Source organism: Lissotriton vulgaris, chromosome 2_1 (assembly GCF_964263255.1).
Source record: "Lissotriton vulgaris chromosome 2_1, aLisVul1.2, whole genome shotgun sequence".
In the NCBI taxonomy this organism is placed as follows: Eukaryota; Metazoa; Chordata; class Amphibia; order Caudata; family Salamandridae; genus Lissotriton; species Lissotriton vulgaris.
The window spans coordinates 692986639-693009342 of NC_141687.1; the positions used below are offsets into that span (position 1 = coordinate 692986639).

At 42.6% G+C, this 22704-nt stretch overlaps 1 protein-coding gene across 1 annotated transcript in view; it reads right to left on the minus strand.

Annotated features, from left to right (window-relative positions):
- LOC147730992 (alpha-1,3-mannosyl-glycoprotein 4-beta-N-acetylglucosaminyltransferase C-like) overlaps window positions 1-22407 on the minus strand; it is a 214492-nt gene extending 192085 nt beyond the window's left edge. The window contains exon 1 of the mRNA XM_086955927.1: window positions 22199-22407. The gene's annotated coding sequence lies outside the window, so the exon portion shown is untranslated. The remainder of the gene's footprint in view (window positions 1-22198) is intronic.
- Window positions 22408-22704: the final 297 nt, after the last annotated feature.

The following is a 22704-nucleotide window of genomic DNA, read 5'->3' on the forward strand; positions in this document are numbered from 1 at the left end:
GCAGGCAGTTCTTGGCCGTTGGCTTCGTGTAGGTTTTGATTTCAAGTTTGCCATTTTCTGAAAAAATGGTTAGATCCAGGAAGTCAATTGTAGTTCTGCTGGATGTGAAGGTAAATTTTAGCCAGGGGTCTCTGCCATTAAGCCAGTCTATGAAGATGGTTAGATCCGATTGTGTGTCCCATAATAGTATGACATCGTCAATGTAGCGTTTCCAATATTTGATATTGGGAAAGTAGGGATTGGTGTTGTTCAGGATGCATTCCTCTTCCAAGCGGCTCACATAGAGTCCAGCTACTGAGGGCGCAAACGCACTCCCCATGGAGGTCCCATGGCATTGGAGAAATAATTGCCCATTGTACTCAAAGTAGTTCTCTTGTAATGCTAGTCTGCAACATTCCAGAATAAAGTGACGTGGGGTTTTGTATTTCCAATCTTGCTTGAAAAGGAGGTCCTCCAACATTTTGAGCGTATCTTCTTGTGGTAGACTGGTGTAGAGGGATTCTACATCCAGTCCCACTAGTAGCATGCTGCTTTGGTCATATTCTACAATTGATATCTGGCCCAGTAGGTCTCTCGTGTCCTTAAGATATGTGGATGTTTTCTGGACCAGGGGTTTCAAGTATTCATCTGCGAACTTCGACAATGGCTCCAATAGGGACCCTATTCCCGAGACAATCGGGCGTCCTGGAGGAGGGAGTCTATTCTTGTGGGTTTTTGGCAGTGAATAAAAGAAAGGAGTTTTGGGATTCTTTGGTGTGAGGTATTCTGCCTCCTTTTTCGATATCCAATTGTTTGATTCTGCCTCATGTACCATTATGGCAATTGTGTTGGTTAATCTTTCAGTTGGGTCAACGTCAAGGCGTTTGTAGAAAGTTTCGTTCATCAAGAGAGTTTGACACTGTTCATTATAGCCTTCTTTTGTGAGGATGACTACCCCGCCCCCCTTGTCTGCGGGCTTGATGATAATATCCTCATTGTCTCTAAGTTCAGATAGAGCTTTTTTCTCTCTCTTTGTCATGTTTTGATAGACGTTTTTCTTGTGATTTATTTCATCTATCCCTTTCATCACGGCTTGTTCGAATGCCTGGATCTCAATAGGTACTGCTGTAGTTGGAGGGCTGAACTTGGATTTTCTCCTCAAGTTTGTATCCCCGTTTGTCCCTGGGTTTGTAGAGTTATTAAAAAATGCTTTTAATTTCAGTGTCCTGCAGAATTCAGAGATTTCACATTTAAGTTTGAACCGATCTGTTGTCAGAGTGGGGACGAAACCTAATCCTTTATTGAGGACATTTTTCTGGTCCTCCGTCAGGGATAGAGTAGTTAGATTCACAATTAGTGTGTCTTCTTGCTCGTGCTCGGTTGAGCTGACGCCATGCTCCTTGTTTGTACACTGGGCTGTTGGTCCTGCCACCTGAGGTTTTTCTTTTTGCCTCTCGAAATGTTTTGGCCTCTCCCTAAAAAAGGCTGTGCCTGGTGTTGGTTCTCATTTGCTGGCATATGTTGGTTGTCCATTTGGTGTTGCTGGTTACCATTGGGATGAAATGGATTCATCCAACCGGCAAAGGGAGGCATATAGGGAGGATAGTACGGCATTGGGTTGCCGTGGTAGAAAGGTGGTCTTTGCCATCTATTTCCACGTCTCGGGCGTTGGAATCTAAAATTATTCCGACCTCTCCTCGGTGTCGACCCATCAGAGCTTGTTTCTGAGCCTTCTGACGAATTGCCCCCGGATGAATCAGCATCAGATCCGTGATTCGTGAAAACAAAGTCTTCTTTTGAATATGGGTGCATTTTTTCTTGACTAAATTTTTTTAGTTCCTTTGATAGTTTTTGGAGTTTATTTTGTGTCAAGTATTCTTGCATTTCATCCATTTCTTTTGTGATTTCGTCCAGGCGTTTCTTGTACACTTGGGGATTTATATTCTTTTTTAGTTCGTTCTCGCACTCCTCTATTTCTTGTAGAAGGGCGTCAGATAGCCTCTTGGCTGTTTTCACTATTAAGACTAAATAGTCTAGTGTACATTTCCATGAGATGGAAGACCAATCACGACGGAAGACTAGGTCGTGTAAAAAGATTCTGGGCGCATTGGTCACCCATAAACCTTTCGGTGCGGATTTGGATCTGAGGTATTCAGTCATATATGATCCCATGTATTGCGGTCCGGATCTGTTCTCGCTTTTTATTTGTTAGGGTGTCCCACTCATCAGTTTGTGCTATGGTTTCAATGAATTCTTGGTTTTGTAATAAAGAATGACCTGCTAGTATTTCATCGATGTCGCTCCCCGAAAAACTCAGACCCATATTATTCTCCATTTTTAGAAATACAGAATCTAGTATGGTACTGTGACTAGTTCTGCAGTAATCCCCGCAGCTGTGCACTGCTTAATACATTCAATATCAAAGAGGGAGGGAAGAGGAAATGGAGTCCATTCAGTTCCCCTACGCAAGTAATTGGTAATCAAAAAGAGAATGGACACTGGTATCTGCAAAAACCAAATAGTTTTTTTATCGAGAACCCTCATAGACTTCCTGGAATCGTGTCGTAGCGGTATATCTTTTTTCCGCCCCCTCAGGAGTCATGGCATAGTCATTGGGTTAACGATTAATGTGCAGGGTGCCTGCCTCACCAGAGGCTACTTCTGGCATTTACAGAAGTGTCCAGAAATGAAAAGTGAGTAGAAAACCTGTTAAAATTAATGAATAGATCAAAAAAGTGAACTTTATTTACAAAGACTAATCACTAAGCTTAAAAACCATTGTGATATACTGGTAGTCGAGTTATTGAACTACCATATCGTTTTCAAAAAAGTGTCGACATGTTTCAGCTCTCGGGGCCCTACAGGGTCAGGGGAGCTTTCGTCAGGACAAGGACAAGAAACAAACATACATGGAATTACACACACTATTTGTGTGGTACGAATGCTGATGGCATGGAATTTCCAAGCTGTATTCAAAGAAAAAAAAGGAGAAAACACCAACAATTCGTGAGTTGGGTAGTGTGTGAGGTACGGCACTCACGGGCACACATTATGTACAGCGCATAATTAATGCTATAACAGATTATTCTAATTTGTAGAAGTAATCTAGAAAAAGGTTTAAATAGGGGAGAAACTAACAGGTCCAAGATAAGTACGGGGAGTGGGAACAGCCAAATCGCCGTCAGGTTATCAGGTTATCAAGGTCTTAGAGACGGGTATCATGCAGAAGTCTTTACATGGTGACCAGGTGGGAGCAGAACATGGATTAATGATCATGATTCACATCTATGCTCTTAAGACCACATCATACATCCAGCAAAAGGTGTTTGTCATACACGTATCCGATTGATACCCAATCATTCATTAAAGTGTACCTTTTTGATTGAGTTATTAGGCATCAACAGGGACTGGGAGTCGCTCCTGGAGTTTCACTAGGAGGGAGACAATAGAGGGTCTATAGTTATTAGTAGAGGCGTTCTTACCTGGATAGCTGTATGGAGTATCAGGAAACGCCATTCTTACCCATGCGGCCCGGATTTCGTGCCTAGTGCTGACTCTGCCCCTGGATCACGGTAGGTCAGAGCTCACTGCACTTATATACTGGTCGTAGACGCTAAAAAAGGACTACTGGTCGGACATGTAATTGACATTCTAAGATGGTGGACTCACTGATGGAGTATTGAAGTACAATTAACTAAACTGATGCCAAGGGATGTGGTCATTCATACCTATTACGTCAGTTCTCAAACGGTCAACCCATCTCTGTTCTTTGTTAAACAAGACTTGTTCTGCATTGTGATCCTTACAGTCGAGCATTTCCAGAACTGTCCATTTTAGATCATCACACGTATGGCCAGCTTCTACGAAATGGGCACATAGTTTGGTCGTGTTCTTTTTCAGCCTCACATTGCTCCGATGTTCTCCTATACGGAGTTTGACTTTGCGGCAGGTCATGCCGATGTATTGTTTTTGGCAGGGACATGTGATCAGGTAAATCACATGTGAGGAGTTACAATTCGTATGACTCCTTTGTGTCCAAAGTAATTTGTCGTTCAGTTGGAGAGTTTTTGTACAAGTGGTGAATTTGCAGACCCCGCATGTGCCACAAGGGTAATGTCTGGTCACTGGAGTCATATTGATGTCTCTGATATTAGACCTGGGTATTGTTTTTTTTGGTCTTGTGTGAACCAGAACGTCTTTTATATTTTTCGTTCTTCTGTTTGCAAACCTTGGTTTAGGCCAGTTTAGGTTACCAGAGGTGAGTATTTGCCATTTAGACCCCTGGCTAAAATTTACCTTCACATCCAGCAGAACTACAATTGACTTCCTGGATCTAACCATTTTTTCAGAAAATGGCAAACTTGAAACCAAAACCTACACGAAGCCAACGGCCAAGAACTGCCTGCTATCGTACTACAGTTACCACCCCCGGCCATTACGAGACAACCTTCCGTACAGCCAATTTCTGAGACACAAACGTAACTGTAGTAAAACAATTGACTATAAACAACAAGCAGCAGAACTGAGCCAAAAACTGAAGAAAAGGAACTACACTCCGGCAATAATAAAGAAGTGCGCAAAACGAGCCAAATACCAGCCGAGAGATTGTCTACTACAAAGTGCGACTAAAGAACCAGTGAAAGATCTCGTAACCTGCGTAACAACCTACTGCCCAGCCACCTATGAAGTCCAAAAACTCATCAAGAAGAAATGGCAAATACTCACCTCTGGTAACCTAAACTGGCCTAAACCAAGGTTTGCAAACAGAAGAACGAAAAATATAAAAGACGTTCTGGTTCACACAAGACCAAAAAAAACAATACCCAGGTCTAATATCAGAGACATCAATATGACTCCAGTGACCGGACATTACCCTTGTGGCACATGCGGGGTCTGCAAATTCACCACTTGTACAAAAACTCTCCAACTGAACGACAAATTACTTTGGACACAAAGGAGTCATACGAATTGTAACTCCTCACATGTGATTTACCTAATCACATGTCCCTGCCAAAAACAATACATCGGCATGACCTGCCGCAAAGTCAAACTCCGTATAGGAGAACATCGGAGCAATGTGAGGCTGAAAAAGAACACGACCAAACTATGTGCCCATTTCGTAGAAGCTGGCCATACGTGTGATGATCTAAAATGGACAGTTCTGGAAATGCTCGACTCTAAGGATCACAATGCAGAACAAGTCTTGTTTAACAAAGAACAGAGATGGGTTGACCGTTTGAGAACTGACGTAATAGGTATGAATGACCACATCCCTTGGCATCAGTTTAGTTAATTGTACTTCAATACTCCATCAGTGAGTCCACCATCTTAGAATGTCAATTACATGTCCGACCAGTAGTCCTTTTTTAGTGTCTACGACCAGTATATAAGTGCAGTGAGCTCTGACCTACCGTGATCCAGGGGCAGAGTCAGCACTAGGCACGAAATCTGGGCCGCATGGGTAAGAATGGCGTTTCCTGATACTCCATACAGCTATCCAGGTAAGAACGCCTCTACTAATAACTATAGACCCTCTATTATCTCCCTCCTAGTGAAACTCCAGGAGCGACTCCCAGTCCCTGTTGATGCCTAATAACTCAATCAAAAAGGTACACTTTAATGAATGATTGGGTATCAATCAGATACGTGTATGACAAACACCTTTTGCTGGATGTATGATGTGGTCTTAAGAGCATAGATGTGAATCATGATCATTAATCCATGTTCTGCTCCCACCTGGTCACCATGTAAAGACTTCTGCATGATACCCGTCTTTAAGACCTTGATAACCTGATAACCTGACGGCGATTTGGCTGTTCCCACTCCCCGTACTTATCTTGGACCTGTTAGTTTCTCCCCTATTTAAACCTTTTTCTAGATTACTTCTACAAATTAGAATAATCTGTTATAGCATTAATTATGCGCTGTACATAATGTGTGCCCGTGAGTGCCGTACCTCACACACTACCCAACTCACGAATTGTTGGTGTTTTCTCCTTTTTTTCTTTGAATACAGCTTGGAAATTCCATGCCATCAGCATTCGTACCACACAAATAGTGTGTGTAATTCCATGTATGTTTGTTTCTTGTCCTTGTCCTGACGAAAGCTCCCCTGACCCTGTAGGGCCCCGAGAGCTGAAACATGTCGACACTTTTTTGAAAACGATATGGTAGTTCAATAACTCGACTACCAGTATATCACAATGGTTTTTAAGCTTAGTGATTAGTCTTTGTAAATAAAGTTCACTTTTTTGATCTATTCATTAATTTTAACAGTTTTTCTACTCACTTTTCATTTCTGGACACTTCTGTAAATACCAGAAGTAGCCTCTGGTGAGGCAGGCACCCTGCACGTTAATCGTTAACCCAATGACTATGCCATGACTCCTGAGGGGGCGGAAAAAAGATATACCGCTACGACACGATTCCAGGAAGTCTATGAGGGTTCTCGATAAAAAAACTATTTGGTTTTTGCAGATACCAGTGTCCATTCTCTTTTTGATTACCAATTTATGGCAAATGACATTCATAAATCCCTAGACAGGAACAGATGCTTGTCCACCTATACTTATCAGCGCCTTTCGACACAGTGAACAACAAGTTACTTATGGATACACTGCAACATCAAATTGGAGCAGATGGCACTGTTCTGCAATGGTTCACCTCATTTCTGCATAAAGGATCCCAACTAATCAAAATCAACAACTCAATGTCTATCACCCAAAGTGTCCCACAAGGCTCAGTCCTCACTCCCACGCTCTTCAACATTCACATGAAGCCCCTCACCGCAATTTTGAAACAAACAAATGTTTCCTATCCCCTCTATGTGGACGACACTCAGCTCTACCTAGAAATAACCTCTCTGAACAATATTAGCCAACTTAACTCTGCACTACTACAAGTACAAAACTGTCTATCACACACCCACCTCAAACTCAACTAAGAAAAAATTGAAATTCTTGTCTTTTCTAATGATGGCCACTCACCACAGATCCAAGAATGGATACATAACCTATACTCCCTGAACTGCGTGCTTACTCCAGCTGACTCCGCGAAATCTCTGGGGATGTCTCTGGGCTCAAGAGTAAACATGAGCTCACACATAAGGTCCACTGCAAATGGCACTTTTCGTAGCTTAAAACTTCTCAACAAAGTCAAGCCTTTCCTACCTCCAAATTACCTAAAAACTACATATGCAAGTAGTTAGAGTTGGTAAACAAGTTGTGGAGTTGACAGATGGGAATGTTTGGAGTCTTTCAAAAGTGGTGAAGGTTACTAAATGTAATGATTCTTATGGTTCTCGTAAGGTGAATAGAAAAACCCTTCGTGGAAATCTAAATTGGCGAAAGAATTGTCAAGGTCCTGTAGGAGTAAGGGGAAACCAGGAGTGAGTGAGACAAAGACAAAGACATGCACCTGCTTGGTGAAAAGACTATGTTATGAAAAAGTAATTTTTAGTTATATGTTATTTTTCTTACCTTAAAGTTATTTTCTTCATTTTTTGATAATGTGCTCTTTAAAAATTTTCATAATTTATGTCTCATGTATAATAAGTTATTGTTTTTGTTTTGTTGAGGTTTTACTATTTTCTTTAAGGAGGGAGATGTGTGGTGTCCTCCGTTCTTCCTTGGAACCTGGAACACTCAGAGTGAAAAGTGGTTCCAGAGGTTTCGCAGGAGATCGGTTGGCTCAGGCTTGTGTAGACATTACTTGAACTCTTCTATAAGAGAAATAAATTTACTGAAAACTACTTGGTGTTCAGTATTATCTATAAAAAAATCACATCACTTTTCCCTTGTAACAACACAACGCCATCCCTCCTCTCTTAACATTGAACGTCTTGTTTTGATTTGATTTACATTATGAGGGAAGTAACAGAGTGCGGCACAGCAGGATACTTTTGATGTCACTTTTATTAAGATCACAACCTGACATCAGTCCTCCCCAGGCGTCAGCAGCAACTGACTCCTATAGAATTTCTTCCACCTTACAATCTAAGATAGAACAATACCCCATAACATATGCAGATATAAGAACTAGACACTTCATGACATATAGAATTGCAATGGCTGAAACAAACAACTTCTTCTGTACCATATTGGAATAGCTCAGCACTGCCCTAAAGCTAAAAGACAACAAAGTAACGAAATTTTATCTAATCTACCGCCCACCAGGAAACACGCCCTCCTCCGGGGAACAACTATCTGACCTACTAACACGCTGTTCTCTCTCTAACTCCAACTACATAATTCTAGGTGACATCAATCTACTTTGGAAAAACGAGAAGGACACGTTAATACTGTCATTAAACAAACTCCCTACTCAGCAAAAATCTTACATAACACTGCAAGGGATGAACCCACAACAGATGCTCAACCTTAGATGCTATCATAGCCAAAATGAATTAATATTCATAAACAACATTCTCCTAGCTAACTGGTCAGACCACCACATCATTCTGTTTGACATCAACCAAGCAGCAGTGCCTCCCAAACGATCTCGGAAACCCACCTTTGGTGCACAAACCACAATCTAATCCCTCTAATTAACCTGGAGAAAACAAGGTCATCCCTACTCCACCTACCACAGACAACCTCAGTATGGATGAGATCACTACCCTTTACAACTTGACACTGAAAACTGACCTGATCCTGGTTCAACAAAGACCTCTATTTGGAAAGAAGACAAAAAAGAGCTGCTGAAAGACTCTGGAGTTATACAAAAAAAAAGGGTAAACCCAATGGTACTGGGACCTGGGTGAATACTAGTACAATATATAGTGGCCCCAGTAACTCAAGACTAACTAGACATTATAAATAGGATCACATAAACATCCGAATAGCAATACTCTGCAACAAAGATAATATGAAGCAAATGTTATTTAATCACACTACCACAAAATTAAATACTATACACATATGTAAAAAATGCACATTTCATATATACAAAAGGTGCCCAACAGGACAGGGAAAGAAGGAGGGGTAAGTGAATTTGGTGAAGATGCGTGATCATAGGAAAAGCATGGAAAAATGGTGGAGTCATATGCCAAATTCAGAGCAAATCAGGCTTTCAATATCAAGCCAAGAGTACATGAATTATCCATACAAGTTTTCGGTAGCTAGACCCCATTGGTGAAACACAATTAAAATAGTCTCTGTTGTTTCAAGGGCTAGCGTAAAGGAAGAGAAATGTCAACGTTTCGACCCCAAAGTTTCGATGTAGGCTGGTTAACACCTTACACAGGGGTCTTTATCAGGACAATGATGAAGTGAGGGCACCACGATTCTGCAATGAGGACTCAATAAGGGTTGAGGGCCAAAAAGCTCCTAAATGAAGAGTGTGACAGCAACACACATGGCGTGGAAAAATCAGCGTGTCCCTACTGAGAATACACCATACAAAATTGCCATATCTGTGCCGACCATGTCACTACTAGATAGATTCCCAGTGATTAATATCGGATCTATATCGTAGTAATGTGGCGATGGAGGCACCGTATCGATCTTCAGTGGTGAAAGAGTCTGAGTGCTCAAGCGGTGCTTTTGTCGCTACTCGCTGATGCAGCCGTCAATGTATTATCAATAATACACTGGGAATCTATCTGGTAGTGACTCTGTCGGCACAAAATGCCCCAAAGAACTTTTTAACATTATCAGACAACTAACCTCTAAACCATCTAAAGAAAACCTTCCAGACACAAAACGACAGAGTAACTTGACAAGGTTCTTCAATGACAAAATCACTAAAATCAAGGCTCTCCCTCGACTGTCCCCCTCAGACTCACTCCAGCAACTCTTCGCCTAAAACAGAGGTAAACCCCCCTAGATCACTTCTTGATCCCCATAACGGAGGTCCCTGCCCCAGTAACTACCAGCATCATCCAATACCCAAGACCCTCCTCAACACCTAAGAGTTGGAATAATTTCAAACTACTCCCAGCGGAGGACATCTCAGTGGTGATTGCAAATATCCAAGCCATCTTCCCACTACGCAGACCCACTCCCAGTCTCACATTAAACCTCTATGGACCAAGATCATAAACAGCTCCCTAAACAACAGTCTGACGCCCGACTGCCATAATTAAGGCCAAATCACCTCTCTTTTTTAAAAGAACAGCCGCAGACCCGAACAGTTCCAAGAATTTTAAGCTCATCACCAACCTTCCCTTCCTAGCAAAAATTCTCAAGAAATGTTTTCCCTCCCAACTCAACCAACACTTGGACTCCAATAACATACTCAACTCACACCAGCAAGATTTCACTGAAACAGCTTTATTGAATATGGCAAATGACATTCATAAATCCCTAGACAGGAACAGATGCTTGTCCACCTATACTTATCAGCGCCTTTCGACACAGTGAACAACAAGTTACTTATGGATACACTGCAACATCAAATTGGAGCAGATGGCACTGTTCTGCAATGGTTCACCTCATTTCTGCATAAAGGATCCCAACTAATCAAAATCAACAACTCAATGTCTATCACCCAAAGTGTCCCACAAGGCTCAGTCCTCACTCCCACGCTCTTCAACATTCACATGAAGCCCCTCACCTCAATTTTGAAACAAACAAATGTTTCCTATCCCCTCTATGTGGACGACACTCAGCTCTACCTAGAAATACCCTCTCTGAACAATATTAGCCAACTTAACTCTGCACTACTACAAGTACAAAACTGTCTATCACACACCCACCTCAAACTCAACTAAGAAAAAATTGAAATTCTTGTCTTTTCTAATGATGGCCACTCACCACAGATCCAAGAATGGATACATAACCTATACTCCCTGAACTGTGTGCCTACTCTAGCTGACTCCGCGAAATCTCTGGGGATGTCTCTGGGCTCAAGAGTAAACATGAGCTCACACATAAGGTCCACTGCAAATGGCACTTTTCGTAGCTTAAAACTTCTCAACAAAGTCAAGCCTTTCCTACCTCCAGATTACCTAAAAACTACACACCAGTACTAGGTCTGTCCAGACTAGACTATGGAAATGCCACACTCAGCTGTAGAAGCCAAAGCACACGTAGCCCCCATGAGAGCAAGAATGGTCACAGAAGCAAAGAAACACAATCATATCTCCCTCACACTGCAAAACCTAAAGTGGTTACAATGGAAGCATGCTGCTGCTTCAAAACTGCCCGTCTCATCTAAAGCAGGACAATCGAGAAACCTAAGAAGCTCAGCCACACACATTTTCATCCTCACCAAAAGAAATAAACAAAAAGCCATTATCCGCTCTTTCTCAGGCAACGCCCTCAAAAGTTGGAACTCTGCCTCAGTACATGTCAGAACTAACCCCTCCTTCACGAGCTTCAAGAGACAACTAAAAGTACTTCTCTTCAACCAGCATCTGCATACCTCTGGAAAATAACTGTTCAGTCGCACAATGATATCCCCACCTGGTTAAATATACATCTCCCACAAAGTCTACACAACGAATTGATGCTCAACTCCGAAATCGTAATATTTTATTACTGAATAAGAATGACTAGACCCCAAAACCTGTACTTTTATTGCACTGGGATTGACTGATAACTGTCTAGAATCCGTGTTATTGTTGTACTGTGACTGTCTGAAATCTGTTGTTTATGTTGCTGTTAAGCAGTCTGCTACCCCTCGGGTTCTGCCAGCGTTATACAAAACTCCTAAAATAAAATAAAAACTAAAATAAAGCACTGGTTATAGGTAGCCAGGATACATGCAACAGAGAAGTAGCCCAAGGCATGCACTAGTTACCTTCTAAAGTTTACTCCAGAGCAATCAATGAAGATCTTTAAGCACCCTGACTAGAGGAGTAAGTTGTCTGTATTATGCACTGGAGAGTGACAGGAGAGTGATCCATGGCAATGCACCAGATACAGTCGCCTATGGTAAATGAAGTATATCGTTTTGAAGAGTAACCTACAAGCTTTCAAAAAATTGTGCATGTTATTGTATTTAAATAAATGACAGCACATGACACAACATTAAAACCATAATATAAAAAAATGCTACTATAAATCACTATGTACAATATAATGCAAGCATTCCAACCCTAGATTCAATAAAATATGTTTGGCACAATCATGCGAACATGAACTGATATTAGTGGACCGTTGCAACAAATTATAAGCACCATCGATGAATTTCAAAAGTTTGCTAATATAACTACACTGGAAACTAATAGTTGCATTAGCAAACTTGTGAAATTCCAAGCAATTTCAAAATTTCCATTAAAAACCTGGAAGTGTAGCATGCAATTAAAGACTGTATCTGAGAACAGAAATCCATGCCTCAGGTTTCAACTTTCTGTTTAATAAGCATACAAATTATACAAACGCCTTTTACACATATTTAAACATCCCAAGCAGGCAGTCTTACAACAATCAGGTTGGGTGCAGAGCCAGAAGCAGTGGCACCAGTTAATTTCCAAATGCTCATAGTAACTGTATCTGCCCCTCCCTCTGCTTTGTACGAACTCACTTTTATATAGACAGAGGATTATACAAGGCTGTACAAATAGTGCCTGAGTGATGGCTTAAACGCCAGGGCTGAAAAACCGGTCGATCAGATTCGTACACAGCCACATAATAGTTAAAGCCATTTGCATGAAAAACAATTCCGTCTCAGACAAATAGAAATATAAAAAATTTCGGAGTTCAAATATTTTTTGATATTTTTCGTGTGGGGGAGAGAAAGACACCATGAAATAGGATAAAGCACTGCTTCTTTCTTCCTCAGTTATGGAACTAATTTAGTGAGGCACGTAGTGTAAAGGTGCCTGTATATTATCTAGCATAGTGTGTACACAATACTATGCTTAGACATACCTCAAAGCTTTTCCCACATAGCATGTGTGCTACCCGGTGCAGTGTGTGAAAAGTTAGGAGAAATTAAAACATTTATCCTTATTAGTTCCTGCCTCGAAGTGGCATTACTTTTTGGCACAAAGCCCCGACTACCACTGTAAGTTGATAGGCCTTTGCTTCAAAAAACCAAGGGTGGTAGCAGAGAAATACACATGTTCCACCCATGGTATGCTCACTTAAAGCAAAGGAAGTCAAAATTGCTATGTGTGTTACTTTCAGGGCTACGTTCCAGCACAAAGCTAGTTTTGGAAAGTAGATACTTTTGCAACACTTTCCACCAGTTTTCTTTACTTTTCAGACTTTGCACTGGCACAAACATAACATTCCCTTTCTAGATTTAAATATCCAACATCAAGATGGGGTACTGTATACGTCCCTTTTCCGCAAACCAACGGAAAGAAATACTCTGCTTAGTTATGACAGCTGTCACCCCAGGGCCCTGAGGGACAGCTTACCATACTCACAATTCCTTAGACTCAGGAGAAATTGTTTGAAAAAGAGGATTATTTCAGTGAGGCCAATATTCTATTTGAAAAACTTAGAACTAGAGGCTATCCCAGACGACTAATCACAAATTCCATGAAAAGAGCCTGGTACTGCCCATGTGAATCCCTTCTGGAGCCCAAACCTAAACAGTCCTCTGACAAGATGGTATGTGTGACTACCTTTTCACCCATTTCCAATCGTGTCAAACAGAGCATAAAAAGGAACTGGCATATACTGAACTCAGGGCCACTCAATTAGGAGACTCCCCTGTTTGCATTTAAGAAAAACAAAAACCTTTAAGACCAGCTAGTAAGGGCTGCATTGCCTCCGGCAAATGCGAAAAACACCACGCTTCATGATCATTGGCAATTACCGCCTCTTCGAGGTCACTTCAAATGTGGGACATGTGTTGTATGTGACTTTTCAGTAGATGGTAAGGAGTTTGTATACAGAGATGTGAGAAATGAACTAAGAACTTTCACCAATTGTAACAGTTGTAATATCATCTATGCCATCTTTTGCCCCTGTAATTTAATTTATGTGGGCCAGACCAAGTAGAAAATCAAGCTGAGGATATCTCAACATCGAAGCCGTGTCCGGTGTAAAACACTCAATGCCCCGCTGGTTGAACATTTTTTGGATAAAGGGCACACGGAAAATGACATCCGTTGGACTGTGATCACGCAGGTCATCATCTCACCCAGGGGTGGCGATTTGACACGTCTGCTTAACAGAGAAGCGCTCAAATGGATTTTAAAGACTGATAGTCTGAATTCCGGATTGAACCTGCAGGAGGAATGGACTGCTCTAATCTAATAATTGCCCAGCTATGTTGGCCCTGAGTCATTCTTGTTCTCCTTTCTGTAATCCTTTTAATCAAATGTATCCTATTCTTTTAAATTATTGTCACTTGCACTTCACTATGCACTATCGCCGTGGTTTACTGTAAAACCTTCTCCCCTACGATGGCCGCGCAGCTTGTGTCCGTCTTCTATGTTCATGCCCCGGAACGCTCTGTGTTCCTCGTCCAATCAGCCCCCCTATTAATATCCTCTCAGTCCTCACTTCCTTCGCCGAGCACGCCAGGGAGCACACTCTCACGCCGACTAACCCGGTAAGTCACTAGCAGACCGTATTCACCTTCCCTCGACTCGAGGTTGTCCTGCAACGCCCTGACGCCCTTGTTTCCCGACAGGTTCCCTTGGCTCCGTCGGATACGTTATTGTAACGCGGTTCTGTGCGCTCGATTCCGGTAAGAAGCTGTGTTCCTCAACCCGCACTCACTATGCCACAGCTCATTAAATAACTTCCGCTTGCGCTACATAAATATTTTTTCCTCTTTAGGGCGCCCCCATTCAAATTAACTCCTCCTCAGCACAGCTCCAGTGGAATTCCCTGGTAAGCCAGATCCTCTGTGACTCTAAGCACATCCTGCTCCCCTCACCATAGGCACCACATTACTGTTTATTTCCACTAGCTCTAGTCCAACCCGCACTGCCGGCACTTCGCAGCTGACTGAATGCGCATGTGGCACCACGAAAATTGTACACCGGCAAAACGTAATGTGTACACCGCCAGCATGACCAGAACATCGCACAGCCCCGGCCTCCCTGTCACGATTTTGCACGCCTGTCTTCATCACCTGCAAAGATAGCGAATGGTTGCACATTTCACTATAAGTCACTAGTTAAAATTTTGATTATTCAGTACCTAAAAGTATATATTTCCTTTCCTTTTCTAGGCAATTAGAGGCTAATTAATGTTAAGGCATTCACTGAATGTCCTGATGATGGTCCCCACGATTAAACAGGGGGTCCGAAACGCTGTCGACCTGTCCAGCACCTAATGCAAAAACTTGATTACTATGTAATGTATTAGTGCTGCTTTGACATTTCTGTACAACTGAATTTGAAACAGAAAACGTTTGTTTGCCTTAAAAAGCCCTCCTTTGCTTTCTACCTTCTGTACTGGATCTGTTAGTGCTGGGCACAGGCTTGTGTACCACACTAGGCGAATTGTGGAAGGTACTCTTTGTGTTTGGATTAAGTGCGTATTGAGTAAACTTGAAAGACCTCTGTCCGGCTGGACATGTCACTCCCAATATTGATTGACTCTGTCTATATTTATTGTTGTACGTATTTCTTGTATGCTTGGGACCACTGTTGTTTAAACAAAGTATGCTTCCCGAGGTCCCCTGCTGACTTAATTGGGGCCCCTTGTTGTTGCTAATATAGACATACCTCAAAGCTTTTCCCACATAGCATGTGTGCTGCCCACTGCGGCGTCAGTGCAACATGCAGTGTGTGAAAAGTTAGGAGAAATGAAAACATTTATCCTTATTAGTTCCTGCCTCGAAGTGGCATTACTTTTTGGCACAAAGCCCCGACTACCACTGTCAGTTGATAGGCCTTTGCTTCAAAAAACCAAGGGTAGTAGCAGAGAAATACACATGTTACACCCATGGTATGCTCACTTAAAGCAAAGGAAGTCAAAATTGCTATGTGTGTTACTTTCAGGGCTACTTCCAACACAAAGCTAGTTTTGGAAAGTAGATACTTTAGCAACACTTTCCACCAGTTTTCTTTACTTTTCAGACTTTGCACTGGCACAAAATGTTGATACATCTGCTTTGTTTACTCAATAACATCAGCACACTTTAGAAAAACTCTAATATGTTTGTTTTAAAATGTTATAACTTGGTATTAATTCTAGTTCTGTTACTCCATTAGCTGTTGAAGATAGCTTTGATTTACAATAGTCACGGCCACTAGAATTATGCAATTGTCTGGCTATGGAGATTTTCTCATATTTATAGATTTGCTGAATTTGCCAAATAACCCATCACTAGCTGAATATTCTGCAGATTTGAATCCCAAAAAAATGTTTTCTAACTCAAACAGATTATTACTAAACATGTGATGGCACATGCTGCTGTGCAGTGGAAGGCCCTTTTATAAGCTGGACTGGTCACCTTTCTATTGTTCATTGCTATATTGGGTGTAAGCTTGTACTAATGAGGTGCAACCAATGGCTAGAGAACATTACGAAGTTTTAAAAAAGATGAAATAATTAAGTAATACTGTTGGACATGGCCCTTTTCACAGGGTTAGCCGAAAACTTTTTGCCTTCTTCCTGTATTTTTTATGACCTGTTTTTGTTGGTTTTATGACTCTGGGCACTTTACCACTGCTGATCAGTGCTAAAGTGCATGTGACCTCTCCTGTAAACTTGGTAAGTTTGGTCTACACCTGTTTGGCATAATTAATTTACCTGTAAGTCCCTTGTACAGTGGAATCCTTTATACCCAGGGCCTGTAAATTAAATGCTACTAGTGGGTCTGCAGGGCTGCTTGTGAAATCACTGAAGTAGCCTTTTAAACCTGTCTCAGGCCTCAGCCGCTGCAGGGCCTGCGTGCGCAGCTTATTGCCACAGTGGGGTGGTTTTAAAGTATTTGCCAAGTCGAAGATTCCCCTTTTATTATATGTAGGTCACCCCTAAGGTAGGCCCTAGGTAGCCCTAAGGGCAGGGTGCTGTTTAGGTAAAAGGTAGGACATGTGACTTTGTTGTGTGGCATGTCCTGGTAGTGACAAACAGTCTATTTGGTTTCTCACTGCTATGAGCCTGCTCCTCTCATAGGTTTGAATTGGGAATTCCCAGATATGTGCGTTCAGTGGTAATTTCTGATGTGGAAGGGTTAGCGTGGCCATGTTTAGTATGTTTGGAATAGTGGTAATAAATCTGTATTATTAGGGAAATCAGATATGTTATTAATATTTTTGAAATGCCACTTTAGAAGTCAGCATTTCCGGGTGTTTATGACTCTTTGTGCCCTGCCTGGTTGTGTATTCGCTGTCTGGTTGAGACTTACAGGAGCTGGGGATGTGTATTCACTCCAGACAGTCACATTGGGGGTTGAGGTGTGCCCTGCCTTTACTGGGTGACTCTTAGCCAGGCTAAATAGAGCTGTTCTGCATTTAGGGTGGTGGGAGGATTTGTCACCTGCACCAGAATAGGGCTGTGCCTGTCTTTCACAATGCTGTCACCGCTCCCCTGTAGTGTGTCTGTAGCCTTGGCTGGGGACTGAAAGGTGGTGTAGTGCACTTCTGAAGTTATTTGAAGTACTGCCAGAACAAAGACTTTGTGAGTATAAGTGCAAGGGCTGTGACTCCATGATTTGAGACACTGTGTGTGACTTGAAACCAGAGGCTGCTGGCTCTACTTTCTGAACCTTGCCTGGGGACTATTGTGCTAGGAGGAACTGCCACTGGGAACGCCTGCTCTGTTGTGTGGCCTGCTGTCTGCTGGGCTCCAGGAGAGGATACCACTTTCCCTGTCTTATGTACTGGCTCATGCCTGTTTCCCTTCTTGAGTGCCCCAAAGTGACTCCAAGGATCCCAGCGCATTGAGAGCGCTGTTTCTGCTCATTGCCCTTGTGAAACCAGCACATGGTGAGCTCTGTTTCTGCCCATTGCCTCTGCGAAACCAGCTAGAGAAGGGATTTCTGACTAGATATTGCTAAGCGCCGTAATTCTGTTTCAGTGCACAAGGAGTGCTGTGAGTTGGTGGAAAACTAGAGCTGCCCGAACACCAGTTGGGCTCAGCACTCGACTTCCATTTTTTCCCCACCGGATCCTGACTTGAGTCCTAAGTTTCCCATGGAGCAGTGTACCTAGTCGCGGACTGTCCCATCGGAGCCTTGCTGCATAACCAGGTCCAGTGCCACCAGCAGTGACAGGATTCTCTGCCATGCCTCGCTGTCAGAGGTCAGGGCCAGACCTCGTGAGCCCCGCACGGATCAACGCATTAAACCGGTGTCTTCCCCAGCTGCAGTTCGGCCGGCTAGGCCATACATCCCTTGAAGGAGTGGGCTGTGACATACAACCCGGAGAGAGCAGTGCTGTCCCGCAGTACCCTCCGCCTGCTGGTGAAGCAGTGATCTGGGCAGAGATGCAGCATCGAATGGAGGAGAGCAGCCCTCTGTCTCCAGTGCGCTGCTGTGCGCCCTCAAGTCCGGTGACTGCAGCAGCTGTCCTGCGCGTTCAGGGGCAGCTGCACTCTGGCTCCTCAATAAATGGGGAACCAAACCAGGTTGCACGCTTGTTTTTTGTCTTATTTGTGCCCCTCGATGTCAGGGCATACCTAAGGGCTACCGGATCTTGTCCCAAGGACAAGGTAATCCCTGAAAACCTGGCTGTTTTCTCAAGCTTACTACTGATAGCACTGCTTTATTCATTGACTGCCTTGCCTGGTTCCTCCTGCAGCGCCATGAAGCCTCCGGGCGTACGAGCGCTTAACAAATCCCAACTAACATTAACATTAACATTAACAAGGACGGGGTGAGACCTTGACAGAGACCCCCTCTTCGAAGATCTGGGGATTGCCATGAAGACACCCTATTCCCCATAGTAGGAGTGCAGATGGTCCTGTAGCCTACATTTGGGGAACTGTTTATCATACAGATCATAGTAGAGGCACAAGGATGGTGTCTCTCTGGGTTCCTTGCAGATGAAGGTGATTTACCCAAAGTGGTTATGGTTCTATGGGGACATGTGATGATACCTGCTGATTTATATGGGCTTGCTCTAACCTAACTGCTGCGTTTTCATGCTCTGATGGTATGATTTACGTCATTTTATACCTTGCATGATAGGATAATGAGTATAATTTCAGGATCTGCAGATTATATACAGTGATGATGTTTTATGACGTGTGAGACCTCGAAGTATTTACTTTACGTACTACTTGTGATGTTATGACAATTGCCTGGTAGGCATAGTGATTTATGATCTATGTGATGATGTCATGACAATTACCTATATGGCAAAAGGAATATATGTGATTTTGGTCTAATTGTTATATACAATATATGAGATCTTTTTATATACTCCTGTGTGGAGTCTCTTTTGCGGTATTTTTATTGTGTCACTGGGGCGTGTGTGTGTGTGTGTGTGTGTGTGTGTGTGTGTGTGTGTGTGTGTGTGTGTGTGTGTGTGTGGGTGTGTGTGTGTGTGTGTGTGATGCGCAGACTTCTTTGCACATTGCCTCTGGGATAAGCATGACTGATCTGCCAGGCTTCAAAGGGGGTGAGATGGGGTTATCTTGGGTGTGTAACTCCCTTACCCTGGCTAGAGTTGTGGGTTATGCCTGATCTTATCTTTTGATCTGTTAGATCTGCAGCTTCTGCACAGGGTAATATATACATAAGTTATGAACCTTCATTTTTTTTAAATACTGGACAGATTTACACCAAATCATTCAATTGATGGGTCACCCAAACTTTCCAAGAGGGAGCTGAGTTTATTAACTTTTTTGTGGAAAGCTATGTTAAGATTCGTCAAAAGCAGCAACATTATAATCAAACAAATAAGTCCATTTTGGAGAAATATGGTCCTGACTTTTACTACCAGTGGCTACCTAGTAGAGGGTAAAACAAGTCCTGCAAAATTCAAGGGAGGGAATGGGCATATTCCTATTTATGATAAATGTAAATTATGTGAACATTCATAGAGAATTAAACACATCAACATTTTATAAAGTTTAGGGACAGATAGAATTCTCAGTGTCAATGAATGGATCATTTATTTAATTTTTGTTCATCTAATTGACATGTTGCAAAGCTCCACATGAGTATACATTACTCGTTGCATGATATTGGGAACACATTATGTATACACTCAATCAAGTTAGATGAGCAAGGGGAAAAAACGTTGCATGTTCCAAAATGTCGGCCAAAGTAACTGACAATCTGCTTCTATACCACCACATGTGCCCCCCCCAAGCCACATAGAGGAGGCCCACTGGGGTCCTGATAGGAGCCCTTAAAGCCCCTTTTTCCTCTGCCTGTACATGGCAGTCAAACTGCCAAGTACAGGCCAAGGGAAATTGACATCACAATCCCTATGGCAGTGCCTGAGCAGGCACCGCCCCTATTGTAGATATTATGGTCCGATCGCCATCGGAAAGCAGCCTATGAATCCCTATGACTGATGCCTCAGACTGCCAGATCATAATCCGGCGGTCGGACGCCTTCTATGGATGGCAGGGGAACTGTCAGTGACGGGTTGTCAGTGGCGGTCTCATGGCCATTGTAATGAGGCCCTTGGTGTTTCCAGCACATTTTGAGTGAATGTGGTTTGTTTTTTGCCAATAATTTGAAAAACAGCATGGATTAGATATCTAGATAGATAGATAGATAGATAGATAGATAGATAGATAGATAGATAGATAGATAGATAGATAGATAGATAGATAGATAGATAGATAGATAGATAGATAGATAGATAGATAGATAGATGCCCATTATCCCACATAGCAGGGATGAAATAATGCTGGCCGACATCACTATGCAAGCCTCACATCACACACAGTGAAGGCCAAAGTGCACATTTTTATCCTGCCAAATTCGTTCTGAGGATCTTTTGGCATGGTCTGATGTGGCTTGTCCATATAAATGGAATAGACTGTGTGAGTATGCCCATTGAGTATTATAGAAAATGAAGATGAGGCCTTAAAATGAGAATCATTAGAAAACTATGGTGCTGATGAGGGATTTTCCACAGAACTGTACGTACACTGATTTGTGTTACCTGGTTAAAAATAAAAAAAAGGAAAACAAGTAATACGTTTATGTGCATATTGAAGATGCTGTGCCGGAGCGACCCCTTCAATTTCCTTGCATGGTAGTAAGATAGGTGGAAGGACGATGACCCGTCATATTATGCATCCTATTAAATATGCCATATTAGGAATACCTAAGCTTTAGAGACATACATTTCAATACTTTTTATTTCCCAATTCACTTTCCTGTGAAATAAAGAAAAGCATAAGGGAGTTAAAAAATAGTTTTAGGCTAAAAGTCCATGCCCCCCCCCCCTCACCCCCCGCCCTCCCCCTTCCTCCCTGCCTTCCCCACTTCACGGGTTTTTGCATGCATGCCATTAGGAATTAAGTGCCGCTCTTTGTGAGCTCACCCTAATCTTTTCATACTCAGTGTCTTCTGTGGGGAACAAAGTACTGAGCAAAGATCTAAAATGGCCGAGTCAAGATCAGAGAGGACTGAACTAAGACTGGCACACGATAGTATATTGGTGGTCAAGCATAACTCAGCATTGGTCTGAATCACAGTCATGGTTAGAGACAGACAAAGGATTGCTTAAAGTAACAGTGTGGATCCAGGTTGACATATTTCTGGCCAAAGACAACACAACATAGGTCAAGATTACTCTAAATGCACTTGACTACATAAATACTTCTGCGGCTCATAGCAGCAGCTTGCCATTAATCACCATGTATGTGTTATGCCACACGTGCAGAGGGAATCTGCACTTATAATACATTTCAGACTACAAACAAGGGCAATGAAAGTGCAAAATGGATACCTGCCAAATGACAGAATTGTCCTTGTATAATACCCCACCTTTAATCCCACCGTAGCCCCGCCCACCAGCCACTCTCCCAGCTCAATTTGATGAGTAACCTGCACTTATATGTTCCCAGTTAAAGCACTGGCAATGCGACTATAAAAAAAAATCTTACATGCACACAATCAGCTGATCTTCACATAACAGCCTCTCTAATTCTTTAACCTATCGCCTCGAGGCGGAATTTATTAATTCATAGTGCCTCGCTTCCGCTTTTTTTATTTGTCCTTACCCGATAGGGTTAAAGTGTTTGAACAGTCGCAGACACCAGGGATTTAAAACTGTCATCATGGTAACAGGCCGCGATTTCCTAAAAAGAGGCGCTCCACCCAGAAGCTCGCTGCTGATGTACTAAACTCCATTTTTCATCTTATGGAACAAAAAGCTACCGTGCGTTCACACGCCACCCTTCCTTCTGATTTTTACGCGAGAAGAAGGTGGTTGCAAGTTGTGGCTTACCTGTAGCTTCACGCCTCTTCAAGCAGGTGTTGTTTTTCACAACGGCGTATGCGTGCCCGGATAGTTCAGCAGTGACTAGGTTAGTTTTATGGGCAGTCTCTGCAGGTGTAATGGCGTCCCTGGAGCGCTGTAATGAGTGTGTCCCTTCGGTGCGCACCTGTCTATGAATAAGGAAGCCAGCGTTTCACTCCAAGAACGCTTTCGTTTCTGGGTGCGGCGAGCGCAACAAAGCCAGCCAGGAATTCCACAAACAGTGTCCAGCAGCGGCCTATCTGCATTGAGAGTCACAAGAGAGGCGGGGTCCTGTCCCTGTTCTGTCTCAGACAGCCACACCGCTCAGCCCCATCCGAAGGGGGATTCCTTTAAAGATTCCTTCCATTGAATGACGTCAAAAGAGTTCTCAATGCAACCAAAAAATGAAGGGAGCGTCTTCAACCTTATTTATGGTTTTCATTAGTGATACATTGATGAGTGATGGAACCATTTGCCACATAATCCAATCCCTG